Genomic DNA, 11,203 nt, shown 5'->3' on the forward strand with positions numbered 1-11,203 from the left:
CTTTTCCCCTCTGTACCATCCTGCAAAAGAGCAAAATAAAATTGTTATTATGAAGAATAAATTTATTTCATCCACAACTAATCTGTAAGAGGTTCATGCAAAATATTTTATATGTGATATTTTTCTATACTATTGGAACAAAAAAATAAATTAAAAATATTTAAATTTTAAAAGATCTAAAATTTGTATAACATAAAATCTTACTATTCAAGATATAATTCGCTAAACTAGTAAGAAATTTCGTTCACGGAATGTATACAATAGAATTTAGATAAATGAAGCAACAGAAACAATGTTTACGCATGACATTTTTTACCACTGTAGCATGGCATCCAATTATTAATAAACAACATTGTCTTCATATGACTTTTCTACTACAACAGCGAGGTATCCAGTTATTAATAAACAACACTGTATTTTCATTATTATTGAACTAAAACAGCAATCCATCAAGCTGCTAATAAAACACCATTGTTGTCAAACGTAAAGCTTAGAATTACGATAGTTTGATGTTTTTAATATCTAAATCTGGAAACTTAAACTACTGTAGTTTGTATATCAAAAAATGCAAGTTTCTAACTACTGCAGTATGGGATGTTAATATCAAAGTCAGGAGATCTATGGCCATCTTAATTTAGTGTTGTTGTTCTTTTTATATCGAGAGTTGACATTTCTTACTATCGTAGTTTGAAATTTGGTTTTCTTTTCTGTGAGTTTTTTAAGTGTAAACGTTTATAACTATCGTAGTTTAGTGTTTGGTTATCTCTTGTGTGTGTTTATCAAGTGTAAACATTTTTAATTTGGTTATTTTGTAAGAGTAGATTAATAGTTTTTGTTGTTTTTTGTGTTGAGAGTGAATATTTCAAATTACTATGTGTGTGTGTTCTATTTCAAAATTGGAGATTTATAAATACTAAAGTGTGTTGTTTATATAAAAAAGATTCTGAACATATATAACTACCAAAGCTTATATATATATATATATATACACAAACATCGTCACAGAAAAATAGCAGTTAAAGCGTAATTCCCTCACATTAAAAGCATAAAGTTTTTACTTAAAAAACAACAACAGTGTGGCTTACCTATCACTGCGTTTGATTATTACATAGTTATTTATATGCTGGCTAGCTATTTTGATGTTATTTTATATTAGAGCTCATATTTCCTCCAGGCCTAATCTTGAAGCCTTATAGGTCTATGGTTATTATAAACGTTCGATACTCTCTCCGATCCTGGTCAATTTAAACGAAAGATCAAAAGCTTAGTCTCACCACTGCGTTTTTTTGTCTTGTTAACTTAGAATATATATTAGAGGTTGTTTTTATTCTAATTTCAACTCATTAATAATGGAAATATGATGCAAATTACGTTATGTGATGAAACGTTTTTTTAGATAGAAGATATGTTGTAACCTGTATCATTTATACAGTTTTCAAAATCTGACGAGAATTATCATTTTTCAACAATTAATAGTTACGTCCCGAAGCTCAGAAAGTTAGCTGTGGTTCGACAACTTTTGATAAAAGCTGGTGTTGTTGTTCTTTTAACTCTCGCTAGGACTTGCTCCGCTACCTCTTAGTATTTCTTTCAGCATTTGAATTACTTATCACGAAGATCTCTAATTACCATAATTCATATAAAAACGGGTCTTTATAATTTGTTTTAAAACTTTAGCTTTACTCGTTGTTGTTTTTTTTTATGTCTTGAGGTGAAATAAATAAAAACGATTTTCTGTTCTTCTACTTTGAAACCAATACACACAAACAGCAATAAACTAATCGTAATTTATTTTCATTAGCTCAACTTTGAAATATCGTTTGGAAGCTGTAATTTTATCACCAGTAAAAGACGAGTGTATTGTGTTTTTTTCCGCAGAGAACAAATAATATGATGAACTTCCGATACTGAGTCATTTTGTATCATACTTTTTAGTACCAAAACGTTGATTAGAAACTTTTGACTCATTCTACAAGAGGTTTAAATGAGACTCATTACTCGTCGCCATGAGGCTTAAATTTGGTTAGGTTTTTTGAAAATTAAACACAATGCTACACAATGGGCTATCTGTGCTTTGCCTACCACAGGTATCGAAACCCGAGTTTTAATGGCATGAGTTCGCAGATATATCGTTGTGCCACTACGGGGCCAAATGGTTCAGATAAGACTGCTTGCTGTTCCGCCAAGATTTTAAGATAAGACAGCCTGCAAAGAAGTTCCAACAAGTCGTAACGCAACGCTGTTTACTTAGTTTTCAATGCAGTATCGCCTTGTTTTAACAAAGAAAAGCCTGTAATTGGTTTGGAAACGTCACATTAAACTAAAACGATGGACAACACTAACAAAACATTCTCCACAAGAAGTCGTTGGTGTGAAAACACTAAAAAAATTGTCCAATAGAATTCTACTTAGTTTTAAAACTTCAGTTGCTAATCTATTCACAAAATAAGCTCATGACACTTCACGAAGAGATTAACCATGGTATTTTTTTAAACATTATTTCTTTCGCGACAGTTAAGACATAATCTGAGCTGGAATATTAAAATAATTCCTAACAAAAATTTTATAAATAAAATTCTGTTTTTAAAATTTCAGAATGATTTAGAATAATTTTATTATAAACTATGGCTCTCGTTTCTGATCTCAGTTCGTACAAGTTTATGATCAAATTGAAAGTTATAAGTTCGTTAAAATGTTTTACTTTATACATACATATACATTTCATTCCTAAGATCAGATAAAGATTACAATCTTGAACGTACAGAACAGACAAGTTAAGAATAAAATGTTTCAATGTATTTTATATCTTCAATTTAAACCATACTTTAACCAACTTCATGGAAACTTCATGTGTGTGTCAGTTGAAGACTGAATATCTGTTGGCCTGATTCTATTTACGAAAAATCATGAATTTAAGAGGCAATTATACATAATTTTGAAAAAAACATTGTTTTGGTTATGGCCCTGGTTCGAATCCTTGACAGAGAGCTGGACAAACTTTGTATTTCAACTGTGGGTCCGTTATAATTTTTGTTCGTTTTAGTTATTTGTTGTTAACCACAAAACTACACAGGAAGCTCTGTGCTGTTTCCATCACAGATATCGAAACCCGTTTTTTACTGGTGTGAGTTCTCATGCTTGTCGTTGAGCCACTAGAAAGTGTTATAAAAGTGATAACCAATTCCTTGATACAGTTCGGTGATAACCAATTCCTTGATACAGTTCAGTGATAACCAATTCCTTGATACAGTTCAGTGATAACCAATTCCTTGATACAGTTCAGTGATAACCAATTCCTTGATACAGTTCAGTGATAACCAATTCCTTGATACAGTTCAGTGATAACCAATTCCTTGATACAGTTCAAAAGCAGGTACTACTGGGTGACTACTGACTGAGAATTAGAGGCAACTGGTTAATTCTGATTTATATTAGTTTGCAGAAAGATCTTATAAAATAATTATGTCTGGTCAGTCTCCAATACACTGCTTTTCTGTAGACTCTGGAATTAATGTGTTCTTGCTATTCCTTGTCACAATAATATATTGCAGGGACTTTTATCGACCTTGATGTGTTAACTTTATCAAGACATGGCCATGTCAGGTAGTAGTTTTACGGTATCCACCAGTAGACTTTCGTAGAACAATATTTCCTATAGTCTGATGAAGTTTCATGATTTTGAATACAGTACACTTGGGGTACTCTTCTGTTCTGACAATGTCAATTTGCTTCATACCATTTGTGGACAGTTTGATGTCCTATAATTTGTCGCACATGACCAGGAATGACTCTACTCTGAGTACAAAGAAATGTTTGGACAATGCATTGATCTGTTTGGAAAAAAAAAAAGAAGAATATACCAAAAACACACACTTTTATAGAAAACAAAGTTATATGTGTTTTGACTAACAAATACTCAAAACAACTTATATAGAAATAATCGCCTATTCTAGACAACAGAAAGATTAGGCACTGGCTTACACATCACCTTCATTAGTAACGTCTTCTGAACTAACCACGTGATCTAGTTAGGAGAAAGCTTAGGCACTGACTTACATATGAACGTTCTGTTTACTAGAGAATGTGGTTAGTTCAGGCACTTACTTACACATCATTTTAATTAATAACATTTTGGGAATTTAATTATTGACTTAACTACGATGCCATCAGAGCCATTGACTCATACAGTAACGCCATCAAGCCTAACCACTTACTCTAGTTAACAAAAAGTTTAGAAACCAGCTTGCACTGAACTAAGAACCAATTAACTTCACAACGAAATCAGGTATTTATGTTGCAACGCTATACGAACTAAGTACTGAAGTAGTTAACAGACAATTTAGTTAATGGCTTATACTTATATCTAAAACATCTACTGAACTATATAAGAAAGAGTTTGGTTACTGACTTCCACAACAACGTCAACTCATAACAACTACTGATTTTGTTAACAAATAATTAAAGGTATTGACTTATATCGCAACGCCGTCTCAACTAACCACTGAACTATTTAATAAAGTTCAGTTTATTTGTCTTAGATCAAAGCCACATTGAGCTACCTGCTGACTCAATGAAGACGTCAGCTAACTATCTATACTGCGACTACAGCTAAACTAATTATCTATTTAGGACTGCTTAGTTTTGTATTGGTTTATCTCTTATTAAATTAATCTTTTTTCTTAAAATATTTTAAGGTGGTAATTAATCCCCTTATACCACTTCGATAAACTTGGAAATGAATATGTTAGTGGGTTTTTTTTCTAACAGCTTTTGCTTCTTTTTAGGAAAACAAACTACGTGTATTTACTAACATAACGATATTCTCCTAATACAAATATGCAGTGTTAAGTTTAACTGAGTTTTAAATAGCTATCTACCAATGTATCTAAGAATGACAATAAAAGCCTTAAGTCATCGAGTGAAAAATTACAAAGTTATGTGCTGATGCTGTACGTACATTTTATCTCATAATGTGGAAATATTTCTTCTTTTATCAAAAACACGCTTACCATCGCTCGTGACAAGTACGTCACACGCCCACTTTCAATTTGGCTTATCCTGTTATGTGAGGCTCACAAAGGAACCAATTCTTACTGTCAAACAACCCGCGGCTTAACAAGGGCGGCTTTTTTTCTTTTTCTAGTCAGGTAGCCAAAGGTAAAATGAAACATTCCTTTACCTTGTTCCATGTAAGTAATTGGTTTAACATAACTTATATATATATATATATATATATAGAATCAATTTTTATCATACACAGCACGACACGTACTGGGGACTTTGGTATCAAATGTTGCCTTCGTTTCATTGCATTATCGTGATCCCGTTCTTTTGATGCTTTAATTCGACTAAATAATTAATAATCCCGTATCGCATGTGTTTTTATTCGCTCTAGAATAGAAAAAAACTTTGCTTACGGAATTATGAAATTCTAGGCTTGAAAAAACGGATAAAAAGTTGATTTCCAGGAATATGGGATCTTATATATATGATTTCAGTTCTACAGTTAAATATTTACTTAACTAAAGATTCTATCATTGATTTGTGTAAAATATGTGAATACTATAAAATTAAGCCAATGACTTTTCACAAAATAAATAGCAAGAAAACACTAGTATAGGGAAATAAATTTAGCAATGTGTTTTATTTTTATATTTGTTGAGAAACTCATGTTCTTTTTACGAAATCACTATCAACAAATCCTTCTAATTTTATACACGATTCCTGTTGTCCATGTATATTTGCAGTTTTATTTTTGGGAAGAAAGTCTAATACGTATGTTTCCATTGATAAAAATAAAGTTACTCTAAAATTACAAAGTTTATACATGTATTAAATGCATTAGTGCGCTAACACTCTCTATCTAAGGATAACACTGACGCCCATATTAGAACAGTACAAAAGTCATCTGGATTTTCTTCTTTACAGATCATCAGAAGCTATACATGAAGAGCGACTTGGCATAGTCGCTCTATCTCTGGTATATTTGCCGCTTTTCAGCTATCCAGAGCATCCCAAAACTGAAAAATGACGAATAACCAAAACCGAGATTCGTTGTTTTCGTTTATCATCATCTTTTTTCAACAAACCTAGAGCTTACCTAGTTTTAGCAGACACTGTAATATTATCATCATTTGATGAAGCAAAACAATCTTTGACTATTTATATTATTATTATATACACAATTTATAAAACTTTAGAATACTCTAGTATCCCGCGTACGTCATCGTATATAAAAAAGTAAATTGGCTTCCTCACTGACAAAGTAAATAGAACCAGAATTTCCAATTATAACTAGAGCTAATGCAAGTTCTACAACAACTGACAGTAAAACAATAGGGAAAAACAGGTTGTTTCTTGACTTCCTGATGCTTACGTTTAACAAACATAGAAGGATAGATTAGGCCTTCTCATCCCATCTTCAACACAAATCCAAACCACATGATAGTAGAAGTCATTTTTCCCTCCCTACAATCCCGATTCAAATCAAGTTTTCCCGTATTCTTATGCTTATGCTAACAGTTAGTGACAGAACATTTTATTCCTTCCCACCTTGCTCAAACCCACTGGGGCACGTCATTTCCTATCATCCTGCCCTGAATCCTGCTGCTCATATCCAAACAATAAAATATAGCAGGTTGTTCTGTATTATTTCACCTCATATTCTTCTGCTCAGGTTCAGACAATTAGTTATACTCATTAACTCTGATTACAAGTTGGGATTAGAAATAGTGTTTAACACATTAGTGATAATCTGGTAAATTAATCATGATTTACACTTACAACAAGAAATTGTAAGCTTTAGCTGAGCTAGGCTCAACGTTTGGAGGCCTAAGTTAAGATAATAATAAACTTGTATGTTTTTAAACGTGTATTCACATTGTGGTTTCGGCGACTAAATAGATACAGCTGTGACTGAATATTGCTCCTTTTTTCCTTTGGAAATTAAAACAATTTCAAATCCATTTATTTCAATAGACATATTTTTTTAGCAGGTCAGATGTATGTATGGATCTATCTGGCATGTGCTTATAATGAGGATGCTCGATTTGCAACCTGCGAGTCGTGGGTTCGAATCCCGTCACTGAATATATTTACTCGTTCAATCTTGAGGGCAATATAATGTGTCAGTAGATTTCACTATTTATTGGTTAAAGAGGAGTTCAAGAGTTGGCGGTGGGAGGTGATGACTAGCTGCCTTCTCCTAGTCTATCACTGCTACATTAGGGACGATTAGTGCAGAAAGCTCTCGAGTAAATCCTAGCGAAACTCAAACCAAATCAAAATTAGTACGTCGAGTTGCAGATGTACAGATACAGGGTGAAAGACGTGACGCTTCTTAAACTCACCAAACTTTCAGCCGTCAGTATAATGTTAAACTAGAAACGAATCTTCTTTATACAGTACACAGAGCGGATGCCTCCTGGATACTGACTTCTCCCATTGTTTGTAGTTGAAAATTAGAGACAGCAGTATCTGAATCTTAAGAGTCTCTGGTATGACCGTTTATCCACATGCACTTTTTAACCTCAACATTCATCTAGGTGTTTACTGTGACCCGACGTATATCCAGGTGCGCCCTCTGACATTGTCGTTTATCCAGTTTTGTTACATCGAAAAATTCAAGATACAAGGTTTGCATATGTTTATTTTGAAAACTGAGATAATGCGGTTTATAATTACTCTGTTTGTATAAAGTAATTATTTTTCGAAACGAAGAGCTCCTTACTCTACAATTCTTCACCGTTTCTGTTTTTCAGCATGTAACTATGTTCGAAATATAAAATATCATTCATATTCATTATTTTGTTCTTAGTCGATGTAGGCTTTCCACTGATTTGCACAACCCAACATCAAATAAGCACTGGTTTAATTACATTTTGCTGTGTAAAACATTATGAAAAATAATATGGAACTTGTATTAAGGAACCAAAGTAACAAATTAGTTATTAAACAGTTAATGTGTAAACATTGCTAAACCGGTTATATTTCCTAAGCTTTGATCAACTTTACCGAATTTTTTCTTCTTGAATCGAAAAGTATTTTTGTCACTGGGTATAAACCTATACAAAGGTCTATCTGTGATCTGCCCGCAATAGGTGTCGAAATCCTGTTTATAGCAGTATAAGTCGTAGACTTACTGCTGTGCCACTAGGGGGCGAACCGGTTGAAGTTTTTGTCATCTTTAAATATCAGGAATAAACTGAAATCCCTTTCATTTTTTTACAGCTACTTTTCCCAACTAAAAATTACCTTAAGACGTTGATGATTTCTTCGCTTGTTCACGCAGAGCAACACATACTTCACATGTGTTATCCCTGAGTTTTAATTGATAGTGTATAGGAAGTGTTTGTAGTTAAGCTCAAAGGGTTCTGCCCACAACAGGTATCAAAATCCGGTTTCTAGCGTTTCTAGCTGAGGAAAAGCAGCTGGTCAGAAACGTTCATAATCAATTCTTATGAAACTTTTGTTTCGTCGACAAGTTAAATTTATCTGTTACGATTATAGAGCGCCTGAAATTTCAAAATGAGGAGTACATTTCACACAGCAACGTGTCGCGAACCAGGAAATCCTTGGGCTTACACTTTAGCTTTGCTAAAGATTGAGCCATTCTCGGCCTAAAACATTCAGAAGAGTTTTATGATAGAAAACTAAAATTATATCATTTTAGAATTGTTGCTTTCAAATTAATTATTGTGTTTTTTACTGCTCATAGAAATTCCTGATTTTGATTATAACGAAGCGAGAATTAGGCCAGTCACTCGAACCAACAATGATAATTCAAATATCTTACGTTTGTATTTTTTACTTGGTTATCACTTTTGTCATTTTGAGACATGTATTCCGATTGTTTATTTTTAATAGTTGGAAATAAATTGATCATTTGGAGGTCACACCCTATTGGTTTGGTTTGTTTTGAATTTCGCGCAAAGATATACGAGGGCTATTTGCGCCAGCTCTTCCTAATTTTGCAGTGTAAGACTAGAGGGAAGGCATCTAGTCATTACCACCCACCGCCAACTGTTGGGCTACTCTTTTACCGACGAATAATGGGATTGACCGTCACATTATAACGCCCCACGGCTGAAAGGGCGAGCATGTTTGGTGTGACGGGGATTCGAACCCGTGACTCTCAGATTACGAGTCGAATGTCTCACCCTATAGGAAACAATGATCGTGAAAATAGGTAATAGCAGTATTGATATGTTTCAACTATTCATTTAGTTTCAGTCTGTATATAACAAGAACGTATATCACACAGAATAAAAATATTTAATTATTATACGAAGCAACTAATAAGTGATATAGTCTCACATAATAAGAAACAAAAGGAATAAACTGGATGCTGTGTTAGCTATGAAATTAAAAATAAGTATCGTTCTAAGCCATACTCTAATTTTTTATGTTTATAAATTGCTTATAGCATAAGCAAGTGAAGCATAACACTTTAGCATGATCATAAGAAATTGGTTTATGAAGTAATAACTTGAGTTTCAGTGTTTAGAAAACTAAATATATCAATTGTGGACTTAGAAATGAAACACAAAACAGCGATAACAGGTAAGTAACCTTTTTTATCACTCCATTTGATGTGGCGATTTAACCTGAAGCTGTCGGATTATTGAGGTAATATGTATAATAGGTTTTATCACCACTTGTTTTATATATTCAATAATTTATGTTCAAAGTAAATTAACCTCGAAATCACATCTTAATAATATTATAAAACAATTATTATGTTAATACCTAAAGTGTAGCCTCCCAGTGACAAAGTATAGTATTATAAAATGATTATTATTTAATTATATATATATTATTATATAAATATCTAAAGTGTAGCCTCCCAGTGACAAAGTGTAGTATTATAAAATAATTATTATTTAATTATACATATATTATAATGTTAATGCCTAAAGTGTAGTCTCCCAGTGACAAAGTGATATGTCTGTGGATTTATCATGCTATAATCCAAGTTTCGATACCCGTGTTGGGCAGATCATAGATAATCCTTTGTGGTAGATTTGTGGATGACAAAACCAAAAAAGAAACCTAAAGTATATTACATGAAAGTATTCGTTGGTCGTTTTCTTTGCCCGGGTAAACTTGTGTTTGAATTATGAACATATCAGTAAATTATATCATATTAACATATTTAAATAAATAGCTGGAGATGTAAGATGTAAAACTCATATGTAGACATATATATATACATACACATACATACATAATATAAGATTATAAAAATGTTTTGTCAAAAATAAAATTATATAACTCTGATATTATTTATTAAACTTACTTATTTTTGTGGGTTCGGTTCCCCTCGGTGGGCTGAGCAGATAGCCCGATGTGGCTTTGCTATAAGAAAAACACAAAACACACACTTATTTTTGTATCGCCAAATGAATAGAAAGTAACAAGTAAAATAATAATTTGAATGTTAAAACATAATAATATTAAAGATTATTCAAAAATAGAATAATTCTAAAGTTAGAACAAATATATGGTATCGCAAAATATATTAAATAAAAACATATATACACACGTTTTCTTCCTTCTAGTAACGAGTAAATTTTTGAGTGGATTTGTTATTTTCTTTCTTCTCTATTTCTCGTATTTTATTTGCTAGAAAGGAAAGTAAAATGGGACCAAACAAGTAATACTCACGCATGAAAAAACATTTGAAATATGACGCTCAGTTTAACAGTCTCAGGTTATTGTAATGCGGAATTTGTTTTACGGTTATATTAAACAAAAAAAATTGAAAATATGTGGGGTTCTTACTGTATAGTTCAGCTGTCAGTCTTGTGAGAAAAATAGTAAAAAAAAAAACGCTAAGTTTTATGACACTCACTTAATTGGCTGAAATATGGATTGCAAATAAATTACCGCCATTAGTTATTTCTACGTAAATCACGTCATAATTTCATTAGCTGACACCAGGATTCGTAATAAAGAGTGATGTTCACCTTTTGACATTTAAGCAATTTGTAACATGAAAACTAAAGCAACCAAAGATGAATCCTTCAATGGTGTGGATTTGAGAAAGTTTAAAAACGGATTATTACACTATCCTGTACACATTATTGAAGTGGATGTGAAATATGGTATTTAGCCGTTATGTGAAGGTGTGATGAACTAGTAGTTTAAAGAGTATTAATAAATGTATCTAATATTAACATTAATATTAACTTTGTTTTTAGAA

General features: G+C 32.3%; 1 long non-coding RNA gene across 1 annotated transcript; it reads right to left on the reverse strand.

Moving 5' to 3' along the window:
* Window positions 1-2,972: 2,972 nt before the first annotated feature.
* LOC143230498 (uncharacterized) lies at window positions 2,973-10,659 on the reverse strand. Its single transcript, XR_013016455.1, has 3 exons — window positions 10,544-10,659; window positions 10,298-10,356; window positions 2,973-3,830 (listed from the first exon to the last, which is right to left on the reverse strand). It is a non-coding gene; the product is annotated as an uncharacterized LOC143230498 (long non-coding RNA).
* Between the last annotated feature and the right edge of the window lie 544 nt (window positions 10,660-11,203).

The sequence above is a fragment of the Tachypleus tridentatus genome, chromosome 10 (assembly GCF_004210375.1).
Source record: "Tachypleus tridentatus isolate NWPU-2018 chromosome 10, ASM421037v1, whole genome shotgun sequence".
In the NCBI taxonomy this organism is placed as follows: domain Eukaryota; kingdom Metazoa; phylum Arthropoda; class Merostomata; order Xiphosura; family Limulidae; genus Tachypleus; species Tachypleus tridentatus.